Source organism: Euprymna scolopes, chromosome 30 (genome assembly GCF_053919585.1).
Source record: "Euprymna scolopes isolate OS-2025 chromosome 30, ASM5391958v1, whole genome shotgun sequence".
Taxonomy (NCBI): domain Eukaryota; kingdom Metazoa; phylum Mollusca; class Cephalopoda; order Sepiida; family Sepiolidae; genus Euprymna; species Euprymna scolopes.
The window spans coordinates 52,555,318-52,582,219 of NC_136511.1; the positions used below are offsets into that span (position 1 = coordinate 52,555,318).

Below are 26,902 nucleotides of genomic sequence, written 5' to 3' on the forward strand. Positions count from 1 at the left end.
TTCATAGTTCAGTGTGACCGAGAGATAACTCACCGGAAACCGGATATTATAGTTGTGAACTGAAAAACCAATAGATGCCAAATTATTTATGTGGTTTGCCCAAACGACATCAACTAAGCAGGCAAAAAGAAGAAACTACACAACTATCAGAAACTGAGTGTGAAGATTGCCATGTTGTGGAATACGAAAACTTCTATCGTGCCAATCATCACAGGTTCGCTTGGCTCATTTCAAGATGATCCTGAGAAACAGTTTAACTCATTGGGAATCAACTACATCACCGTACTCCAAAAGTCAGCTCCGCTTAGCACAGCAAACATTCTACGCCAGGTGATTTCCATCTAATTGATTCTTTGACTATGCTCATAGCTTGAGTGAAATAAAAATAACCAGTGTAAAACATCACAACACTGTGCAGTTAACGAACATAATAATAATAATAATAATAATAATAATAATAATAATAATAATAATAACTGCAGCACAAGATAACTCGATAAGAACTAACCATATCAAAGAAAAGATCCATAAAACACAAGAAAACAGTAAATGCAGACACTGTGGACAAAGAGACAAAACGATAAACAATATAGTAAGCGAATGCAGCAAACTTGCCCAAAAAGAATACAAAAACAAGCACGACCAAGTGGGGAGGGCAGTACACTGGGAATTATGCAAACAATTGCATTTTGAACGTACAGACAAATGGTACAAGCATAAGCCCGCAACAGTACTCGAAAACGAGAACCAAAAAATCCTATGAGACATGGACATACAGACAGACGGACCCATCCAAGCAAGAAGACCAGATATCGTAATAATTAAAAAGAAAGAAAAATCCTGTCAAATCGTAGATTTTGCTGTCCCAGCTGACCACAGCATAAGTATGAAAGAAAAGGAGAAACGGAGCAAATACACAGAGCAAGCCAGAGAGAGTTAAAAGGGATTTGGATAATGAAGAAAATCAACGTAATACCTATAATAGTAGGAGCACTAGGAACAATTCCGAAAAACTTTGAAAAAAAGAATCGGAGAAATTGGAATCAGAGGAATGACTGCAAAGATACAACGATTAACGATAATGAAAACGGCTGAAATATTAAGGAAACCCTTGAATGCGGAAAATAATACACATGAACCACATGCGTGAGCCAGACAAACTGCTGCAGAGGCAAAACATGAAGAAGCGTTACAGGGAATGAAGAACAATGAAGCTGCATATCAACAAGTTCTACATCCCCATCAAGCATCCTCTCCCATTGTCCCTTCACCGCCCCCCTCAAAAGATACCAAATAGCCGAGAAGGGTCAAGGAGGATGAAAAGACCGAGGAGAGAGTGCTGACCAGACCTCCGCTGGACAAGCGCAAAGAGAACTTGGATCTTGGGGAGGCTTAGTGCCACTCAAATTCCAGTATAGATCAATGGTTGCTGCCAGCGAGAAATCAATGGTGAAAGACTGTTGCGATAACGCAAATTTATTTGCAAATACTATCGAAGGAGGTGGAGAGTGCTGGACGTCTGGGGAGACTTGTTGTCACTCAGCTTCCAGGGAACACCAAAGGTTTTCAATCAGGTCTTTGATGACCTGTGTGAAAGCTCCATATGAGCCAATGATAATAAAGTGTCAGGGAGGATGGAAAGACTGAAGAGGGAGAACACTACGCAACTGGAATCGTCTGGAGATTACTGGAATCCTGAGGATGCTTATGATGACCACTCAGATTTCAGACTAAAACTAACAAAAACAAAAACACTGAAACAAATCATTGGTAAACGGCTGTTATGAAAATGCAAACTGATTTGAAATAAGCAAGAAAAAGTGCAAAAAGTCAGGAGAGGCTTGTTCTCACCACTCAGATGGCAGGGAACATCGCCTGTCTTTTTTTGTGTTTTTTTCTTGTGATAAATAGCAATTTGTGCGGAAACTCCTTTTTTAAAATTACATTTTCACCCCAAACAAGGCACATTGCCACTTTGATGTAGGGGGCTACTATCAAGGACCTAAGTTGCAGGGGTACTATGTAGGGAGTTTAGCAGCTAGATGTTTGTTCACACTACATTTAAACTTCTGCATGTCAGTACAGTTGAGGAAACAGGAAACCAGAAGAGAATTCCAGAGTAGTGCAGTTCTGGGGAAGGAGCTATTTGAGTAAAAGGCTTTCTTACATCTAGGGATCTCAACTGTGTAGGGGTGGGACTTCGCTGCTTGTCGGGTTTGTCGGGGTATTTTCGTCGAGGGCATACAAGGGCTTGTAGTTCGTCAGAGCATCCGCCATTAAACTACTTGTAAAATGGGCAGAGGGATGCAACATTTCGTCGGTGGGGCAGGGGCTGAAGTTTAGATGACAGTTCGGGACCTATTAGATTGGCGACACTCTTTTGGACCCTGACTAGGAGGGAGAGACTAGTAGCAGATGCACCAGCCCAAATGTGACAGCAGTACTTCATACATGGGCGAATGGTGGCTTTGTAAAGGTACAGGATACTTTCAGGCGTAAGTAACTTTCTAGCACGATAGAGAGAGCCCACCTTCTTTTCAGCAGGCTTAGCAATGATCTCCATGTATCTATTCCCACTCATGTTTCCTGTGAACGTTAAGCCAAGGAGCTTGAACGAAGTGCTCTCAGGTAAAGTATCTCTAGCCATATGTATTGGTGGTTGGTAAGGTTTCATGTAATTATTAAAGGAAACGAGCTTTGTCTTGGCAGCGTCCTTGTGAGTAAAATAATAATAGAAACCCGGACAAGTCTTTGTTTAACGAAGCGTGACATTTACTGTTATTGATGGCCTAGATAGACTAATTTGTATCTAGTCTGATGAAAATTCCCGTCTTCAAGTATGTTTATTGCATTTGTGTTGAAGAAATGCTTTTTGAGGAGGGTGGTATGTTAAATGAGGGGGTACTAATCAGAAATAAGAAAAGAGAAAAAAAAAAAGAGTAAAAAAATTCAGTTTTTCATTTCAGAATTGATTAGCTACATATGAATCATTCTCTCTCTCTTTCTCTCTCTCTCTCTCTCTCTCTCTCTCTCTCTATATATATATATATATATATATAGATATATATATATATGTATATGTATATTTGCATATATATATATATATTTAATTATTAGTATTTAATTATTATAGTGAAAAAATAATCATCAGCCCCTGTAACAAACTTGTTGAGCACCTTCAGTTAAATTAAGTCGGTCAATTTAGTTCTTATGCCAGGATCATCGTATAACGATTAGATCACTGTGACTCACGTAAAGAACATTTAAAATGAAAATGTTTAAATTCAACGTTACTTCTCGCGGTTAATGGTATCAGATTCGATACGGTCTTTGCTAATCGATCTAGAGATGATTCGTGTTAATCGTATCACCCTGCACTGAAGATTCCCGAAAGGATGAAAGGTATTTAATTATTATAGTAATATATATATATATATATATATATATATATATATATATATATATATATATATATATATATATATATATATATGTCGATTTTTATGTTGATATTTTAAACGATAGTATGGTTAATAACGTCTACAACCTTGGAGATCATGGAAAATAATTTTCTTTGGAAGATCGACCTTATTATTTTTGGACGTAAACAAATGAACAAATTATTTATTTATTTATTATTTTACTTAATCTAAGACTGTGGCAAGTAGATCATTTTGGCTAACATGAACATTATTTTCGCATATATAATTTTCGCACACACCCAACACACAAACACGCACACACACCCACACACACATACACATATATATATGCATACATATACATGATCAAGACAAAACATATGAAAAAATATAAATATATATTTGGATTTGGAATGTTCACTACTGATGTATGTATATATGTATATATATGTATATATATATATGTGTGTGTGTGTGTGTGTGTATATATACATGCGTGTGTGTGTGTGAGTATATAGATGTATATATATGTATATATATGTGTGTATACGTGTGTACGCCTATGTCTATGTGCATTCCAATATTTATGTAAACAACAATAAAACAAAGAGACGATGCACTTGAGATGGGTGTGTCTTCAAAGGGTTGAAAATAATTACACGTCCACCTCCCCCCTCCTAGGTGCTTTCAGCAAGCTCGTTCAAGAGGTCATGCGAGTGTCACTTCCTGAAAGCAATGCGTTAGGTAGAGAGAAGCCATTAACTGTTTTTTTTTTTCAACTCAAGGGCAAAACAAATATTGTCTTGTTCCTTTGTAACCAACACAACTCTACCTCGTAGAGGCCTACTCAATATTGTATAACAGCAGTTGGTACCAGTGTTACAAGGTACACGGAATGCGCTAAGTTTAATTCCAGGTGGGAGACTGTCATTAAAGATTGTTATATACCCCTTTTAAGGACGGGTATACCAACTAAAGAATCCGTGACAAAAAAAGTTAGGTAATTTTCAATCTAAGCTCAAGTGACTAACACACACACACACACACACACACACACACACACACACACACACACACACACATTTTAAATTATATTAAAATTATATTGAAAAAATACATATGCCGCTCCCTATTTGTGGGTACAAAACTGGTCAAAGGGAAAATTATTCCCAACTCGCATTTATGTAAAAATGCGCTCCCATAGAAATAGTTGAATTCATTCAGTAATATTGCTAACAAAAACAAACAAAACACACACACACACATACACACACACATATATATATATATATAATCACATATATCACACACACACATATATATATATATATATATATATATATATATATATATATATAATCACATCAGAAAGATAAATCTCTTTTATGCTATGATACTACTAATAAAAAAAAACTGGGAATTTTATATCCAAACAGTAAACCCTGACTTTATACAACACTGGCGGGTGGAGGGGGGGGGTGACGCCCAGTTTGGCCCGGTCGTAAAATACGCTTAAATTTAATTTGTCCAGATGTCGTATATCTTCTATATCTTCGTATATGATTATAAAACTCAGATCAGCTTGCTAGCTTGAGCATTTAAACCGTCTATCAGGTTTCTGACTTCCGGTTAAAAAAAAAAATCGTCTGCTTACGTATTTCATGGCCGCCCTGCCTTGTCCGATATTAAAAACCACTACTGCTATTCAAAGCATACACAAGATCAACAATATTTATTTTTGTTCTAATTTATTTTAACATGCTTTCCTTATAAAAGCAATTTAATTCTGTTGAGTTAAAAAAAGATTTAAATATAAATATACAATATATAACTACAATGATATATTTTTTTATTTACTGCTTTTAGTAGTGCTCCTGTAGATTATTCCAATTTCTTATTTTTTCAGACCTTAGTTAAAAAATATTTTCTAATCAAGGAGGAGGTGGAAGGTAGAAACTTGGTTTTAGTAGTGCTTTTAGTAGGGCCTCCTTAATTTTAATTAGTGCTTGCAGTAATGCTCTGGAGTTGTACTTAGTTTTAGTTTTTTCACTCATCACTTAAAAAAATGTTTTCGCAAGACAATAAAAGAAAATATAATCTCAAAATCACTTTTTATTTCGAACATTTTTCATTTTACCCTCTAAGGGCCAACGGGTAGTCTAGTATTATTATAGAGTCGTGATTTCAAAAGTAAAAAAAAAAGTATTTGGATGCTATCAGCTAGAATCGAAACCAAATGCAAAACTGTAGCATTCAAAGCTGTTGACGTTACCACTGTACCAACGTGACACGCATATGAACTGATTAAAAATAAACTAATGTATAACGCTTTTTTTTTTTTTAATTTTGACCTTTTGATCACACATTCAAAACTATTTTAACCGGCTAAAGACCCATTAAAGAACTGTCCATAAAAAATCCAATCATTTGAGGCCATAGCGCCTCTCTGCGACTTTTAGTTTCGGAAGAGATAGAGTTTGAAAATATGAAGACAGACATATAGCCTATTATATATTAGACTAAGTAAGCATGTAAATTCTTTTTTTATGCCGAAATATCAAAAGACAAAAAACAAAAAAACAAAAAAACAAACAAAACAAACAAAATAAAAACAAAACAAAAAACGAAACAAAATAAAAAAAATGTTCTGTCTACACACTAATTATTGATTTTTTAAAGATATAACTAGGAGGATAATTAAAAAAAAAGGTAATTTTCAATCTAAATGCCAATTTTTGACTTTATACACTAAAAAAAAAAAAGAAAAAGAAAAGAGACACGCCAATGAATAATGATAAAAAAAAACACGAGCTAAGCCGTAACAAGTCTAAACGAAACAAATTATTTCGTATCCCAAGTACAAAATTGCGAGTAACTGTATTTTGAAAGATGAACGTTATTGCTTAAGTGCGTTAAATTTCGTCAAATTCCGTTAATTCCGTCAAACTCTGTAAAATTCTGTAAAGATTCCATTAAACCTCGTAAAAATTTCGTTAAACTCTGTAAAAATCCGTCAAACAACGTTACATTTCGTAAGTCTTCGCTAAATTCGATCGGATTTCTGTTAAACTTCGTTAGATTACGTCAAACTCTGTGAGGTTTAGTAAAATTCGACTCTTTTGAAGAATCGCAATTTGAAAATTATCATTCTTCTTTAACGCACAAAAAACTACTAGTGTACCACGCTCCGTCGAACATGACGAAATAATAAGCTTCTCCTGTGTTTCCAGCTACTATTAACTAAATCTATATAAATAATACAACAGTTGTACGCCTGTGCCCGTGTGAAAATATTTAACCGATGAAGTTATTTTTTCTGCCTTGAAATCAGAACTATGTATTAGGTACAATATTCGATACAATAGAGAATTGGCTCTATAATAACAAACATGAAATCTGCATGAATTAAAATAAATTTAAAATATATTTAAGTGTATTTTACGACAAGGTTAGCCTGATCTCCCTCCCCTACGCTCGTATATTCCTAAAATATTCCTATAACGTCATAGAATTGTATTTTCTGTTATATATACAAATTATAATTAACGTTTCGGATTGCCCAAAGAAAATAAAACTCCAATGCTGATTTTTTTTTTTATTATAGCGTGAAGGATTTTTATTTCCGAATTCATTTAAGCTGACCAATCGAGTTTTAAGGACAAATACTCCATTTTGCTCCCAATTTGTTCGAGTTTCACGTTCGACACATCAATACATCAGATGCAATTAAAAAAAAAGTTTTTGGAATTGCATCGTTGGCAATTGGGTAAAGGTTGATAATGTACGAGATGCCTTAAATAAGTTTCAAGACTTCTTTCATATGGGCACTTTTATTGATAGTACACACATGAAACTCTCGTCTTCTGCGAAGTAATCTCCTCCGGCTGCAATGTACTTGTACTCTTCCAACAACTTCTAGAAAGCCCCAGGGAAGTCCTCTTGTGAGAGCGTGTCAATGACCCGAGTCACAGCCTCTTTACTACCCTTAGTTTGCTCATAACGACAATCTCTATTGTTTCTTTAAGCTTAAGGAATAATCCAAAGTCATAGAAAGCAATGTCTGAATGATAGGGAGGATGAGGAGGAGCTGTCTTGATGCCCATCTTGGTTAAATAATCTGTGACAACGATGGAGTTGTAGACTGGAAAATTCGCACAAATCTTCCGCATCTTCAGTTCCTCACGAATAATTGTGCACAGTTCCCACACTGACATCAAACTGTGCACTTATTATCTCGACAGACACACGACGACCATTAACCATGAAATTCTTTATTTGGCCAATCAACTCTGGTGTACTGACTTCCTTACTCCTCCAACACCTCTCATTATCCCTCACACATGAAACTCTCGTCCCCTGCGAAGTTATCTCCTCCGGCTGCAATGCCCTTGTATCGTCCCAGCAACTTCTGGAAAGATCCATGGCCGTCCTCTTGTGTGACCCGCATCACAGCCTCTTTCATCTCCTCATTTGTCTCTTAAGGATAGCCTCCAAGGTTTTCTTTGAGCTGAGGGAATAAACAAAAGTCACAGGAAGCAAGGTCTGGATTATAAGGAGGTTAAAGACTGATAACATACGAGGTGCCCATCTTGGTGAAATAGTCTGTGACAAGGATGGAGTTGTGGACTGGTGCATTGTCCGAACTTGGTGCAAATCTTCCATATCTTCGGTTCATCGCGATTAATTGTGTGCGCAGTTCCCATGCTGGCGTCAAACTGTGCACTTCCTTTTTCTATAGTCACACGAAGGGCTTTATCCATGCATTTATTTAGTTGGTCAATCAACTCTCGTGCTCTAACTTCCTTACTCTTCCCACTCCTCTCATCATCCTTCACAGACGCTCAGCCTTCCTTCAGTGTCTTATACCACCCCAAAACTGATGCTTGATTCATGGAAGATGGTCCAAAAGCAGTCTGAAGAATTCCATACGTTTCTATGGCATTTTTTTTCCAAGTTTAAAACAAAATTTTATTGCATATCGTTCTTCGAAAATGTCCTCACGCCCAGATTACGTTTTTATATCTACCAGCTGTGACAATCAGGTTTTAGTAGGATGTATTCTAATTCCTGCTGTAGCTGTTCATTTTAACCTGCAATCATATAAATTGGTCAGTCATTTCATAAGATGTATAGCAATAACACACTGAATTTTCAAGAATCTATGACAATTTTAAATGCTTGTATAAACAAGTCTGGAAACTTATTGAAGGCGCCTCGTATATACTAACATGAAATTGCTTTAGCTTATTTTTTTATTGTCGATGCGGGAAATCTCATTCAAATTTACTTTTTTTTAACGCTTGTTCATCGCAAACAAAATATATTTTCGCTTGGACAGAAGTTGGTGTGTTAGTTTTTTGTTTTTGTTTTACGGCATATCAACCCTTTTCAGTTTATTTAATGCCGAATCCGGCCCTGTCGGTGGGGCATTAGAATATGCCGACTGCCCCCCTGCAGAGGGTAAAAGTCCCTCAATGGGGGTCCTGGATATGACCTTAAACTATATCCAGTGGTGAGGCCCCAGCTTGTGGGCTTTGGGGAGTGTGGAGCCACCCTTTAATTACCATTGCTCCCAGGTTCACTCTGACCCGGAGTGGTAGTACCTGTTAGGGTCCCAACTATGGGTTAAATAGAAACTGACTTGAAAACAACAAAGATATGCTATTAAAAAAATTTTCTTCAAAATCTTTGGATTCGGCATTAAATAACGCGAAAAGGGTTGATATGCCGTAAAACAAAAACAACCAACCAAATTAATGCCGAATCCAGTGATTTTGAAGAAACAATTTTTTAATAGCATATATTTGTTTTTTTTTTTTAAAGTTAGTTTTTATTTAACCCGTAGTTGGGACCCTAACAGGTACTACCACTCCGGGTCAGAGTGGACCTGGGAGCAATGGTAATTAAAGGGTGGCTCCACACTCCCCAAAGCCCACAAGCTGGGGCCTCACCACTGGATATAGTTTAAGGTCATATCCAGGACCCCCATTGAGGGACTTTTACCCTCTGCAGGGGGGGGGGCAGTCGACATATTCTAATGCCCCACCGAAAGAGGGATGCACTAGCTCAGATATGGCAGCAATACCCATGCAAGGGCGAAATGTGGCTTTGCAAAGACACCTATTGGGTGTGGTTAGTTTTCTAGCACTGTAGAGGGAAGCCTGCTGGTTATTTCTATGATTCTTAACGATTAAAAATGTTGGATTTTGATATCTTTACAAATTGTAGTCTCTTAATAGGGCACCCGCATTATACATTAGGGTGGAGAATAAGTTATGGGACGATTCCAATATTTTACGCATTGTTATAAATTCCCGATTCCGATACAATTATTGATTCTGCTTCCGATTCTTTTAAAACTTCTAAATATTTAACGACACAGTTTTTTTTTTCGTATTAACTTAACCCCCATATAACATAAGCATGTAAATAATACATTTATATTGAGTTTTGTTTTATTGGTAGTTCAAAATCAATAAAAATTTATCGTTTAATATTAGCGCAATGAAAAATTAAGTTTTAAATAAAAAAAATACAATACAAAAACAAACAAACAAACAAACAAAAGAAACATAAAAAAATCGAATACGGAAATCTATGTGACACAGCACAGATGCGCGTATTTAAATGAATGCGAACTGACGTCACCGGTAGAGATTAGAAGAATATAAAAAGGAGAAAGAGAGCGATCACGAGAGACATGAGATAACGTAAGAGACGTTGATAACGCACGAGATCTTGTAGGAAACGAGATAACGTTCTAGATCACGTGGGTGACGTCACGACTATAACGACGAGGAAAAAATGTCGTTGTACAAAACATAAACTAAGTTGGAGTTAGTTCGTATTCTTTGTCTTAATCCCCTATGCGACTGAAACTGAACACAACGTGTTGGTCCGCGCACAACGTTGTATTCAAACAATGCTTCTATCACGGAAAAAAATAATCTTCAATCATACATAAAAGAATCGTTTTTGGCATCGGAATAGAGGCACGAATTGTTCCGATTTCGATACTCTCAAAAAGTTCCGATCTTTCTGATTCCCGATTCTGATTAATAGTCCAAACACTAGTTCCTGGCACTAACACTGTCCCGATAAAGAATAAAAGGTAAGCGCTTTCGCAGAACTCGCTAATCTTTCACGTAAAAATCTCGTGCCGATTCAAGCGGTTCGTATCTTTTATGCAAACACTCTTGTTTCGTCAAACGTTGCGTGTGGCTTCGACCGCCTCCAGGCTGCTTATACCTCTCCAGAGAGGGTCATAAACACAACCGTCTGCGAAGACCCCCTCGGGCGGAGACCGCCTTGAAATACAAGAAACCCACCCTTGCGCATCGTAGCTGCCGCTTGCTCAAAAAATCAAACCCCTGTGAACAGAAAAGGGAGGGGCAAGTATGTTGCTCCGGGTGCCTCGATTTCCCACCTCTCTTCAAAGACGGCACACTCGTAATCCCCTCTGTGGAAAGATGGAGATAACGATATGAATTCCGTTGCGCCCGTCTTTTGCAGCATCCACAAGCAGGGTTGCCAAATGAACTTTTTAAAACTTGTTAGATAGAAACCCTTCTCGAAAATACAGTTTTGGATCGAAATCAGCTATATATATATATATATATATATATATATATATATATATATATATATATATATATATATATATATATATGTTTTCTAATATTTTGATATTATGTTAATTTATTATTTTTTTATTTTAAAAATACGGATCAAGTTTTAAAACACCCTTCAGACTTACATGAGATTCGAACTCCGGTATTGCCGTTGTAAAAAGTACTGCCCATGTAACGCGTACTCTACCTGTTCCTTTTTTGTGAACCGATCACGTGCTTCTATTTGGGTCTTAATTGAAAACAACTCAGAATATCAGGGGAGGTAATGATAGAATAGTTTCATGAGAGCAGAGCAGACACATTACCCTCTCCTGAATTGAGCATTGAAATTGGCTTCGGATATAAGAGTAATAGGATAGTTTCTGCTTAAGCCAGACACATACCAAGCCTCCATTAGTAATAGAGTACACTTTATTTAGTATGAATTAAAGAAATAGTCTATGAAAGGACAGAGGGAAGCGTAACTGTAACTGTTAAATTACCATCGCTTTTACCGCATAGATTGAACATTAATATCTATTTACTAATGCATTCGAAATTAACCGCGATGACCAAATATGCAGATAATGTAATTTACTGTTGTAGAAAAAAACTAGAGGTCCCAATTATATATATATATATATATATATATATATATATATATATATATATATATATATATATATATATATATATATATATATATAATCACAATTATATATATATATATACCGCCCACACACAATACAATCTAATGTATCTTAACCCTCAAAACTGAAATATTGTCAATACCAGTCTCCCTCCCCCTTATTATCTCCTACCTCACCCCCTTTTTTTCGTATTTCTTCTAAAACACTTCTTCCTAATACTAACAACCACTTCTGTAAGGTCTGACTAGGCTGTTAGATCGTAGTCATGATCCAACATTTGAAACATATGTAACCAAACAGATAAAACGGTAATAAAAAATAAGACACATATTTGCTCTACAGCAGTATTGAGTACTCTCTTCCGGTTTTTACTAATTACCAGTTTTACCAAATATGTATGTATATATATATATATATATATATATATATATATATATGTATGTATGTATGTATGTATGTGTGTGTATGTTATTTAAATTAATGCGATACATTAGTTTGATCTTCCATTGATACTTTCAGTTTCACGAAAACACTGGGGAGTCCACCTGCAGAGCTATAGATATTACGAGTAACCGATTTTTGCAATCGATGTTTGATAATATAAGACCAAACTAATATATATGGCCAATATATATATATATATATATATATATATATATATATATATATATATATATATATATATATATATATATATATAAAAGCAAGAAGAATAAGACAATTAAATGGATCAAAACAAAATATGTAGAGAGAAATTGTCTTGTAATAATATTTAGCTGTTACCAGTGACTTTTTAATACTAAAAAAGGGGGGAAATATCAAATGAAACATAGGTTTTAAGTAGTTATGGAAATACGTGTCCTTTTAAACATTTCAATAAAACGCAATTAATATAAGCGTTTGCAAATTCACCGTTTTGTAAGTAATGATATGCCATAGGTTTAATTGGATATGTGTGTTTCAAATAAAGAATCGACTATTCATGAATCGATGAATGTGAAAGACCGCTGATGTCATTGCAACAACAGCGTCATAGAATAAGTAAAAAAGAGAATGAAATTACCATAAAAAAGAAATCCATTCGTTACCCGCATTAAGCGGACGCTCTCATCATTTTGTTGCATGTAAAGCCGTTTACAACAGTAACATAAGACAACGATGTAAACAGTTGTATATAATTTTAGAAGTCAAATTATGTTTTATGATATACTGGCCTGGGTACCTAGAATTGCCCGGGTGTTTGGGGATGGGGGGGTTGTGTTGAACAAAAAAAAAAAAAAACTAAAAAAATAAAAAAATGGTACAAGGCAGACATGCTCGAACCCGTACCGCAAAGCAGGAAAAGAACGTAAAAAACAAAACGAAACAAAACGTGACGTGTTTGCTGTTACGTCCATCGCTAAACCGGGAGTTTTAAATTAAGGCTAGACAATCGAAAAAAGGGGATAACTTTTGAAAATATCGGCGAAGAAAGCGACCATCCATGTAGAAAAGTGACCAGTTGAGGGTGAAGGAATTAATGTTTTTAGCCAATTTTTCGATATTTGTTGTCCGAAGGGTCGTGCTTCAAAACGATACCAATCTCGTGAAAATACGTGGCCTCTGTCGAAAGTTTTAGGCAGACATACATGATGATGATTGCAACGTCTTGTCAGACGAGTGCCACTCCATCACTGCATGAGCCCAAAAATGACTTCCATCGCCACAGGACCATTTTAATAGACAAACGCCTAAGGGAGTATCCATACAGAGATGATATTACAGAGTCTTAGCTTTGTACGACAGCTAAGTCTCTCTCTCGGTTCAAAATGTTTAGATCCAGCAACAAGCAAGAGCAAGATAGCCAGCAACAAGTTAAACTGCAGACCAGCTTAATTCGGGTACTGGTCTCCCGCTTTATGGTTTTTTAAATCAGAGATTTGCTTCTCCTAGAAAGGTTGCCTTCTCCACGGCTTACGAGAGCCCTCTCCACCCCAACATACACATACATACACACAAACACACACGGTGCTAGTTGGCTGTTGACCCCAAAAAAGGGTTCATTCGCCCTTTAGAAGGTCTTGTTTTTAATTCTTCAGGGAAACTAGCCACTCTTCTCACCAAACAAGTCTGGTGGGGGAACGAGTTTAGTCGCCAGTGACCCGACCATGGTACCAGTAGCATATGACGACCTGGTAGACATACATACATAATGATTGCAACATCTTGTCAGACGAGTGCCACTCCCTCAGACATTTAAAATCCATGAGCCCAAATGCCTGAGGGAGTATCTATACAAAGATGATGTTACAGAGCCTTAGCTTTGTACGACAGCTAAGTCTCTTTCTCGGTTCAAAATGTTGAGATCCAGCAACAAGCAAGAGCAAGATAGCCAGCAACAAATTAAACTGCAGACCCGCTTAATGCGGGTACTAGTCTCCTGCTTTATGTTTTTTTAAATCAGAGATTTGCTTCTCCTAGAAAGGTTGCCTTCACCACGGCTTACGGGAGCTCTCTCCACCCCAATACACATATACACACACACAAATATACACGGTGCTAGTTGGCCGTTGACCCAGAAAAAGAGTTCATTCGCCCTTTACATACATACATACATACATACATTTAAACAGACAGGTGAGGTTTATATAATATATAATCGCAAATAAATTAGTTACTAAAAATATAATTTGTTTTCCGAAATTTTGCATGGAGAAATATAGAAATAATATATTGAAAACATAAGCAGAAGTTGTGTATATGATCATCTTGTTAAAATTTCTGAGCCTGTATAACTAATACGTGAGAGAAACTGAAGCGATTTAGAGTATTTTTTTTATTGAAAACAAACACACCAACCATAAAAAAAAACATAGTCCATGGAGAAGTATTGATTTGCACGATTAATAGCTATCAATTGTCCTTCCCAAAATCCGATTAATAACTTTTATATATCGGATTTCATTTTTAATGAAAAAAATCCAAAGAATATCTAATACGTCTATATCCAAGATGACGGCGTCTATAATCGGATGTACATATTTGGCTAACGTTATTGTTACGTCGTTTTATGGACGCCATGTTGAAAACACTTTAATCTAGCTTATAAGGGAGAATGAAGAGAGAAACGAGTTCGTTTATATGATAAAACAATGTTTTGGTAGTTATGAACGACGTCTCCTCTCGTTTCCACCCTTCCACAAACAGGAGAATAAATTGCGAGAATCTGCCATTGGCCCCTTTTTTGTGTTTCCGTTGGCTTCTCGTGCGTAACAAGAAAAACAAATAAAAACGATAGAAACTCGTCGACATCTCACTACTCTTACCCCAATTCCCTTCACGAAATAAGTATTTTGATGGTGCGTAAATTATACGCCAGTCTAACTTCATGTGTAAGTCTTTCTTGAAAGCAAAACAATTCTCTGTTAGTAATATCATGTACACGGTGGAACGATAAATATGTCGCCCTAAAAAATAACACTACAGCTATATTTAAAAACTTTTATTGTAAACAAATCAATTCGGTTCGCAACTAGGAGCATGCCTTTCCCACAAGCGCCGGCGGGAGTTAGGTGAATACTCGGCGGATGACGGCAATCAGGCTGACTTTAGTGTTGCGGGAGGTCATGTTGGTGATGTTCTCGATGTATAACCAAACGAAGTAGTCCAGCGGGATCAGGTCGGAGGGGGAGGGGCCAGTGAGAGAAGGGTACAAAGTCTTTCTGAAGCCAAGCCAGGGTTCTTTTGACTTGTGGGCCGGCGCCGAGTCCTGCTGCTACACCAGGGGATCACCACACTTTTCAGTGCATCCAGGTACACTTTGGCGCTGGCTTTCAAGCCGACTTCGAAGATGTGAGGTGGTATGATATGGCCCTCACTTAAAACCACACCAAAGACCATAACCGTGGCCGGAAATTCCGTTGAGCTGAGCACTCCAGCGTTGAACCGTCTGGATTTGCATTTTGAGGATGCTGGTAGTGGTTCTGTTATCATAACTTGGATCGGTAGAGAGCATGAGTTGTACAGCGACGCATCTCCGATCTAACTCGTTGAACATTATCTTACTTTCAGACATGATAGAAGGCTTCTATCACTCTTAGGATTTGTACAAAACTGCACAAAAAGCAAAAATAAAAAATAAAAAATAAATAAATAAAAAATAAAAAAATAAATAAATAAAAAAACCGTTTTCATCAAACGGAAATGGAATCATGTCGTCTTTTCTTGGGCGACAATTTCATCGTTCTACCCTGTACAAACACGATCTCACACACACACTTATAATCGTACAAACAAATGCTTTCTCTTTCACACAGAGAAGAAATTGCGACTCTATCTTTGCTTTATCCTTACTTTTACGGTAGGTACTCGACTGAGCTTCAATCTATGGTGCTTCCCATGTAAAACATTCGCAACAAATACTTGTCTAGCTACAACAACTGTCAACAATTTTCCTCGTGCGCCTAAAAATAAACGACAGCGGAATTTCTTTCCATATGACTGCCCCTCTAAGCGGAGCTGCTTCCCGGCTGGCTATAACATGGTCGTTTTCAAGTTTAATGTAAATAAGTTCTCGTTAATACGTCTTTTTAAATAATTAAGCCCTACCCATGTTCCACCATTACTGGTCATCATAGCGTTGTCTCACAATCTACCTAACTCTTATTAATCTTTATCCTTTATCTCTCGGTCTTGATAAGTGGTGAAAAAAATAAATTCACTCTCATACACACGCATAGAAACACATAAGCGCCATCAAATAGCACTTATCACTATGGTTAGATACACTGGGCAGCCATGATATGATGTAACAGCTGGATGTGAATTATGTATGTGTACGCATCTCCAACTCATGGGTAAAGCTCTCTAGTAGAAGAGAATAACGGTTTATAACTAGAGTAAACCTATTACTCTTTGCTAGTATACTATAAAGTTGGTTCTCTCGTTCTGTCATTGATACTAACATCCTAATTTTTCGATTTTAAAATTATTAGGACGAATTGTTAATATACTCAGTCAATGATATGCCAACGACCATACGAAAGTTAACTAATTTTAATATTTTATAAAAAACGACTGTTAATAAATTATTTATCAATTTCTATTGTTTCTTATTAGATGAAAAAAAAAAGATGATTGACTTTATTTAACGTTGAATTCCATTTATGTATAGTTTTTACATTCTGCATAATTGCTTAGAAGTTAAAATTATATATATATATATATATATATATATATATATATATATATATATATATATATATATATATATAAATAAAGTCATTTTGTTGCTGTGTGGGAGAAAATTCTCAACCAAACATCTCTTTTAATACCTGGCCTATAACGTTGGAAATTGATATATGATATTTGGCTCTTGGCATTTTTTTCGATTGGATTTAGAGCCGGTAAAATAGCTGCGAACTAGTCAAAATTAAAAAAACAAAACAAAAAGACAGTGACCTTCGTTTGGCGTAAGTCGATAGTATTGTTTTATTTTTCTTTCTGCGCATGCATTAATTAAACTTTATAGGTTAAAGAACGTTTTTTTTTTTTTCAGTTTTTGTATATGTGCGGATTTAGGATATACGATAACGAATAAATCTGGAGAGCGATATGTTTTCGATTCTAGCTGATGGTACACGCGTCAATTTTTTTTTTTACTTTTGAAATCATTGCTATATATTAGGCAGAATACAATAATCAAAGAATTGACTCTATGATAATAAATATGAACTCCGTATTAAAATATAATATTTAAGTGTATTTTACGATGAAGCAACACTGGCCGGCTTGCTAGTATGCATATATATATATATATATATATATATATATATATATATATATATATATATATATATATATATATATATTATACTGATGAAGACCGTATGGTCGAAAATACGTTTAAAAATAAAACTTTTGTTTACAAAAGACGTTATCAAATAAGAAATAAGAAATAAACAGAGAAAAGATATAAATATATTGACTTCTTATAGTAATATTTTATGCTTATATATATATATATATATATATATATATATATATATATATATATATATATACACATATATACATATATATATATATATATATATATATATATATATATATATATATATATATATTGGTGCACGGTGATTAATCAGCATTGGGTTTAACATATATATATATATATATATATATATATATATATATATATATATATATATATATATATATATATATATATATATATGTGCGTGTGTGTGTGTGTGTGAGTGTTATCTGGTTTCTTCACTGTGTGAAGATGCGTAAAGAAGCCATATAACACAGATTTTTAAAAAGTAGACAACCCGTGACCCGTTGGGTCAGTATATATTATGGCTAGCTATGGAATAGTGACTATATTAATTATGAGAAAAATATGAGCGCTTGCGCATACAACAATGGCCACCACTTTTAACACAGAGAATTACATTGCTTAATATCCGGAGAACACCATTGCTTGCAGAAAATTTAAATGCAATATTCGTTTTCAGCATACCCGAAAACTGTTAAAAGTCGTCATTTTTAAGGAAAATGTTAAGGTTGAAACAACCTTAATATTTTCGAAAACTTATATTTTTATATTTGCTTTAAAAAGCTGTGTTTTATACAATGCTGGTCATTCGAACCTTAAAATTGACGTCACTTCCGCAGAATGGCTTTGTAAACAAAAAAGTGCGACTCTTAACGAAAGCACTTATCACAAGTCAACGACTATAACTTTTGTCGGCGCTGTTGGATATGTCGTTACTGATCTGAGAGAGATGCCTCTATTTTACTAAAACATTAACATACAGTAAGCACCCAGTTTTGGCTACTTTAGCTCCCTATATGTTTGTTTTTTTGTGAAAAAAAAAATTATTTTAATTTTTTATTTAAAAGAAAAAATAGTTGATATTTGGGCTTGATAAGGAACGCTCTGGAAAAGTATGGGACGCAAATTGCAGAGTGAAACGTAATATTTATTAAATAAGTTCGACGAAAGTTTTTAGTACGATTCTTCACTTAAAACACTAGAAAGAAACTTTGATATTTTTTCATTTAATTATTCAGTTTTTCTTTCATTTTCATTTTTTTATAACAGTTTAAAACTTTTTCAATTAGTTATTTTTAGACTCATTTTAATTCTTATTCAAAAGAAAGAAACAAAAAAAGCTGATATTGAAACGTTTTCCATGCAAACACTTTAATGTTCCAAATATCAGCTTAAGTTTTGTTATTACTATTTTTGAAATTGCTGAATGTTTTGCTCTTGTTTTAGCGTCCCAAATTGTAGTGTGAAAATATAAATTAAAGAAGTTTTAAACTGTAAAAAAAAAAATGAAAAAATAGTTTTGTTTCTTTTTTTTAATTAAAGAATCGCACAAAAATCTTTTGGGGCATTTCCTGAAGAATCTCAAGTTGGAGTGGAATACCTCTAAAAATCAAATATTCAATTTGGTTGATATAATTTTTCTATTCAGCACATACATAGAATATATATATATATATATATATATATATATATATATATATATATATATATATATTAAATAGTAAGTAAGAAAACATATATGGCAATATAATATAATATTATATATATATATATATATATATATATATATATATATATATATATATATATGAAATAAGATATATCTACTGGTATGCAAAATATGAGATGTAATATTTTATACAAGACAATTTCAGCCAAATAAAATTGGTCAATGTACAAGATAGAGCAAATGATTTTTCGATGATTATTGCTTTTAGGAAATAAAGTGCCCACCAATAAATACACTTGCTAATATTTTTCATTTGAGGAGCTGAATAAGCATCGAAAATTACTGAGTTCAGGAAATAGCTTCATTCATTGTAGTCTTTGTTTTTTCAAATCATAAAATTTAAATAACTAAATTTATATATATATATATATATATATATATATATATATATATATAAATATATATATATATATATATATATATATATATATAAATATATATATATATATATATATATAAATATATATATATATATATATATATATATATATATATATATATATACACACACAGAGTGACCCCCCCAAAAAACAAAAGTTAAATGGAGGCCATCTAGAACATATGCTGTAGAACGGAAAAAAAAGGCCAAAGGCCCTAGTGTTTTGATGTGATGTTTTGAATATAATAAACTAGTTATGATACAAGTTTCATTTCATTCGGACAAAACACTAAAAAACGTGGCCTTATGAGAGTTGGGGGCCCGTTTATTTTTAGTCACCCTGTATATATATACATATACACACACACACACACATATATATATATATATATATATATATATATATATATATATATATATATATACATCCGTTTGCTTCATAGGGATGATCGTATAATATATATATATATATATATATATATATATATATATATATATATATATATATATTACGATCATTCCTATGTAAGCAAACGGATTTATACATATATATATATATATATATATATATATATATATATATATATGTATGTATTTATATCTATATACTTCAGAATGATGAAATGGAATATATCTACTGGTATGCAAAATATTATTAGATGTAATATTTTATACAAGACAATTCCAGCCAACTAAAATTGCTCAATGTACAAGATGTATATACATAGACACACATACACACACACACACACACACACACACGCAATCATATGTATGTGTGTATGTATATATATATATATATATATATATATATATATCCTTATTTTACATTTATACACACGCACACACACATACATATATATATATATGTACGATCATGGCTACGTAAACAAACGGATATAAATGTGTTCAAGTTGGCAAGTCATGTACGCGGCCATACAGCACTCATTTTGTAGATGTTTGACTTTTGTAAATCCATTCTCTTTTTATTTATTTCTTTTCTGTCTTTTGTTTCCCAATAGGAGCCAAGAGAAACGGAAAAGAGAAGTGAATGAGATAATTCTGCCCCCGTTTGCGTTGGTCTGGAACGAAAGAAGACGTCATTCATTACTATGAAAACATACTTTATCATATACAATAGCTATTTCCTTTCGAATTCGAATGTTGCACTCTATTTTCGTTCACTGTGAGGTTTAAAAGCCTTTAACCTGGCATCCATAAAACTATTAAATAAGACGTCTTTGTGCACCCGGCTTCGACGCCATATTGTATTTAAGATTGTAAAAAATTACCGTATTCAATTTTACATTGTAAGTAAAATATATAATAAAAGTATGGTCTTTATTAAGGAATTATGCACGACTTCTTTAGACTATTATATACTAGCTCGATGCCCGGCGTTGCCTGGTCGTACAATACGCTTAAACATAATATTTTAATTTATGCAGATTGCGTATAACTATTATAGAAGTAATCCTCTACTGAATATCATATATTATGAGGAATAATTTTCCCTGTGGACTAACTCGCAAAAATAAATAAATGATTAAAAAAAAATAGAAATAAAATAAATAATAATGATTATGTAGTTCATCAAATTCCGTCTATGTTTGTTTACGATATCATGTCAGCTGATATTTAGGCTTGACGATAAATACCCCGGAAACTCACGTCTGATTAATGTTTACTTATGAAATATGCAAACAAAGAAATCATTTTCGGTGATTTTAAATGGTAATTTTCGTTTTTTTTTTAATCGTAAATTGAATTCATTAATAATAAAAAAAATTAAAATAAAAAGTACACCCAGGCTTGAACACGGGATACATTGGATTAGTAGTCGAATACTCTACCACTGAGCTATATTTATATATACTTTTTTTTTTTTTTTAAATTGTATTATCTCCCTTGCCGGTACAACCTAAAATATTTCCACAGAATTTTTTTTTTTTTTTTTTTATCTATAAGAGAAGAAAAGCTATTTTTATAATCGGATTTTTTCGATTTTCGATACTTATCAAATAAATTTCCGTACAAAATAAATCTAAGAACACTGCCAGACATATAAATTACCTTTGTGTGAAATTTGCAAAAGATAGGCGCAGCCGTTCGGGAACCTATGAGGAAAGAACGCGCGTGCGCGCGTGCGCGCGCGCACGCACACACACAACCACACAGACACACACACTCACATATAAAGTGACTTTTATATAATAGTAGAAATATATATCAACTATACGTTTTAGACAGATAAAAATGGGCAAAAATTGTAGCAAGTTGACTTGGAATAACTGCTTTATGCCAAATGGATCGTTGAATATGATTAAATATTTCCTTAGTTCATTTTTTGCATTAAATACTAATAAACATTAATTCCTATTTACCTCTAATTGTGCATCAAACGTATACCATAATATCTGATTAAGTGTGCCTTATGACAACAAAGGCACATACAAAATTTCACTCACATCGGCTCAGTACTTTCTCCCGCAAAAAAAAAAAAATTCTAGTAAAAATGTGGTATCATGATGACTGATCTCTATCAATCCCTATTAATCCCTAAATTGTGCATCGAACGGATACCATAATACTTTGTTCGCTGCAAGTTATAACAAAAGTCCATACAAAATTTCATTCAAAGTGCCGCAGTGGCTTCCCAGTGGACAGACAAACGGACAAATAGACTATAATTTCGTATTTAGTATTTAATATTGTAAAGTTAATCTTCCATTGAATATTATATTGTACCTAATGTATAGTACTGATTTCAAAAGTAAAGAGATGACTTGGGTGCTGTCAGCTACATTCGAAACCAAAACATTTATCTTCCCAGCCGCATTCGCTACCGTTTGAGCTAAGCCAACAAATAGATAAGAGATTCATAAAAAAAAAAAGCAAACATTTTTAATTATGATTAGTTTACGCATGAGTAAACTAATAGAAATGACGGCAAGTTGAAATGAACATTTTGCATTTCAACTTGTCGACGTCTGCACACGATTTACTCGTTATAAACAATCCTTGGTGTATGATTACTATTTCCTGTTAATTTCAGTGTTATGTGGCCAGTAGTTTAAGAGTTTATCGGTTAAATATTTTCAAGAGGACAGACACGTATTCATGCATCTAGTATTATATATATATATATATATATATACATATATACATATATATATATAACTATATATATATATATATATATATATATATATATATATATATATATATATATATATATATACATACATACCTAATGTATGCACAATTTAGGGATTAATAGGGATTGATAGAGGTCAGTCATCATGATACCACATTTTTACTAGAAATTGTTTTTTGCGGGAGAAAGTACTGAGCCGATGTGAGTGAAATTTTGTATGTGCCTTTGTTGTCATAAGGCACACTTAATCAGATATTATGGTATCCGTATACATATATATATATATATATATATATATATATATATATATATATATATATATATATATATATATCTACAATTACGTATATAAACTTATTCAATAAAATAAAAAGCTATAGCAAACATCTAAATGACTACTTTAAACACAGTTCCTGATTTCAAAAAAAGAAAAATTAAAAGATTCATCTGCCTTACTTTTAATGCTAGGTTTATTTATGGTGTCTTTTAAATTCAATAAAAACCCTCCTAAATTAGCTGATGAGGAGACCTTGCTTACCAAAAAACTATATATAATTGTTCTACATAACTTCATGTATACCACAATAAAAAGCACGGATTTCCGAAACGATCGTACAGATAATTGATTTTGTTGTTGTTCCTTCTTATGAAACTGATTTTTAATTTAATCAAAATTTGATTTTTAAATTTAAAAATTTTTTTAAATTTTTAAATTTTAAATTATAAATCACATTACTTAATATATATATATATATATATATATATATATATATATATATATATATATATATATATATATATATATTAAGACAATCATAAAGGGAAGACGTATTCCTTCGGAATTCATTTTATATTAAAAATAAAAAGAATGAGGAGAAAAGGAAAATGGATAGCGACTAAAAAATAAAAGTAGGGGGGAGGGGAAAGAAAAAAAAAAAGAAATCAAAACGAGCCAATTGATATGTTTCGCCCTCACTTATCAACATTGGAATCGAGGGATTTATTTTTTAGTAATTTGTTTTCCTTAATGATAAGATCTAAAAAAAAAAAAAAAAGAAATGAGAGCAAAAGCAATCGTATGGGGATGAATGTTAGAGGCTGATCACGTTCAAACCCAACAAGCAGTCCTTTTGCTTACAAAGGGAAGGCTTCCAAAGGAGAACGTGAACAATCTCCAAGACTTTTAGATGATATACGGAGTGAGCTCGACTCAATACGGAGAAAGAGTCGATGCTGAAGTTTGTTGCACAATACCGGTATTTAATAAGTGTTCCGTTATATGTACTTTAAACAAGCAAAAGTAGTTAAATTTATTTCAAATAAACCGCGCCGAAGACTTCTTGAATCTGCGCTTATCGCTAATTCAAGCACAATTAAATAACGTGCAGGTTTCTATAACATAGCGACATTAATAAGTAAACTTTTATTAAAAGAATATAATTTAACTGTAGACACAGGTTAACCTTCTCACACCATTCAAATACCCCATGTAATAATTAATACATATAATCTTAATCAATAGATTACATAAAAAAAAACAACAAAAAAACACTCATTTCATTTCTGTTACAAACCTATATTTGAATTTCAACAGATATATTTCTTTCCAGCAATAATATTAACTGCGTTCATATCTTTTAAAATTACATTAACGACTATATAACGTCACTAAAATTTCCCTCTCTTTAACAGCGCAAGCACCCCCCTCCTTTTTGAATTCCAACGTCTTTTTCCGTTTTTCTGAAATAGAACAGCGTCACATTTTGCACGTGAAACATTTTCCAATATTTTGTACTGGTGTTTTTTGTTTCTTAATCTCATTCATCCAGAGGAAGTCTCGAAATAAAGTATAAATTTATGCGTAAAACTGTAAGTATTTACTTCAAATTGCTCAATACGTAGGTAGAGCTAGTTAGTAAGTTATAAAATATATATGGCGATTAAGCTACACTGAATAATCCGCGTTTCATACACTCTAGGACTCTTAAGGCTTATGCACAAGCCTGAAGAGTCCTAGAGTGGATGAAACGCGGATATTCAGTGTAGCTTAATCGCCATATATATTTTATAACTTACTATATATATATATATACTTCTGGTATCCAAATTGAATATTGAGATGCTCATATCTTTGGTTTAATGGGACGTAAATTTGTAAATTTTCTGGCTTTTTAAAGATTGTAATACTGTTCTATTGTTAAAAATTTATGACAACTGTTTAAAAAAAAACTATATTTTCAAACCAATAAAATATGCCCTAATTTGTCTACATTTGTACATATCTCTCTCTCTCTCTCTCTCTCTCTCTATATATATATATATATATATATATATATATATATAGTGTCCTCAGTGTTGCTGCTTCGGTTGTCTCCTCTGCGATCTTGCCAGGCCACAATTTAACTTTGTATACCTAAGTTTTTTTTTTGTATACATTAATCACAAAAATATATACTTAGTTATACTTTAGTTTTGGGATTGAGTTATGTTTCACGAAACGTCTGATTTAATTGATCAAATAAGTCGAATTTTTAATTAACTGGACATGTCGCTCATCTCGCATAGGGATTTTTCAATTTTTTCTCACTCTGTGCTGATTCTCAACTATTTCTTAATTTCTTTGTGAGCGTTTAGTGAAAGAGTTACTTTCTTTTTTAGCGTCGTCATCTAATTTACGTCGTGTTCGTGCTTATCACAAGTACAGCGATCGTTTGTGTATTAAATCAAAGAAATACAATAAGTACCATATCACGAACGTTTTCGATTCGTCGTAAATCATCATCAGGTGATGAAAAAAAAAAAAAAAGCCGGAGAAAAGAAGAGTTTAAAAAAAGTAGCTGTTTAACGGGCATTTGAAATCAGTTAAACGCCAGGAGAACGTTTTCACACATTTCCAGGAACGACGTTAACAATTTAAATTCCCTGATGCCAGAATTAACGTCACAGAATAAAATGGTATTTCATTAAACATTTTAAAATATTATTACTGGTCCCATAGGTAATATTACTAATTTTAGGTTGTCATTGATTTTAACACGAAAAAAAAAGAATCATTAAAAAAAAATTGTAAAAATATAAAAAGGCATAATGAAGCGGCAGATTTCTGTTATTTTTCACAATGTTTGCTGAAACGAAAAAATGCTGCCTAAATACACAGAAAAAAAAAGTTTCTCCTCTCATTTACTCCCATCATATTATCCCCTCCCCATATGAAAATACTTTTTCTCAAAAATTTTTTCCATTTCATACCTGAATATTTTCAAAGTCGGGTTAGGGTTTGTATCTTTACATTTGTATAATGCCGGTTTTTTTTCTCCTATTCTGATGAGAAGCATTTAGCTTCGAAATGCCATGGCCTAAGGAGGTTTCTCATTTATTTTTTATTTAATTCCGGTAACCATTATCGATTTGATAATGTAATAAAATTACTATGTAACTTTATTTTTAATCTTTTTAAATTTCCTTCGAATAAATTGTATACGTAGAAATCATGCTGTAACGCACGTGCGGAAACATCCGTTTTCAGTATGAAAATTAATTTATGAAACGGTGTACATTTTGTACATATTAATTAAATTGTGAACAAACAAACAAACAGACAGACAGGAATACAACCTTATTATAATAGATGTGTGTGTGTTGCAATTATATATATATATATATATATATATATATATATATATATATATATATATATATATATATATATATATATATATATACACTCATAAATGAATATATTACATTGTTGACACGTTTAAAGGTGATCGATTGCTACTCTTAAATGTTGCTTGGCTGGTCTACAAGCAGGAATTACAGGGAGCGTTTCGCGTATGACACCGTTTTAAATACGTTCCCAATAAAACAATTAAACGGTGACGTCATGGGACCTTTTCACCGTTCTACGTACACTGACTACAACAGCAACACAATTAACCTGGCTGTTACGCTTTCTCCTTTCGTGTGAACTCAGACGCGATTCTCATGAAACGCCGCCCACCTCAACTTCTGTCTGCGTGTCCATCGTTCAATAGGTCACATAGTAAAACATTTTATTATTGAAAAAATAAAAAAATAAATAAAAATCAAAGAAAGGTTTCTTGTGTTTCTTGTGTTTCAAACTCTCATAACTGTTCT

At 33.3% G+C, this 26,902-nt stretch overlaps 1 protein-coding gene across 1 annotated transcript in view; it reads right to left on the minus strand.

Moving 5' to 3' along the window:
- The window catches only part of LOC145254807 (fatty acid-binding protein homolog 9-like), a 214,784-nt gene that overhangs the window by 119,466 nt on the left and 68,416 nt on the right, over positions 1–26,902 (minus strand). The gene's annotated exons all lie outside the window — the stretch shown is intronic.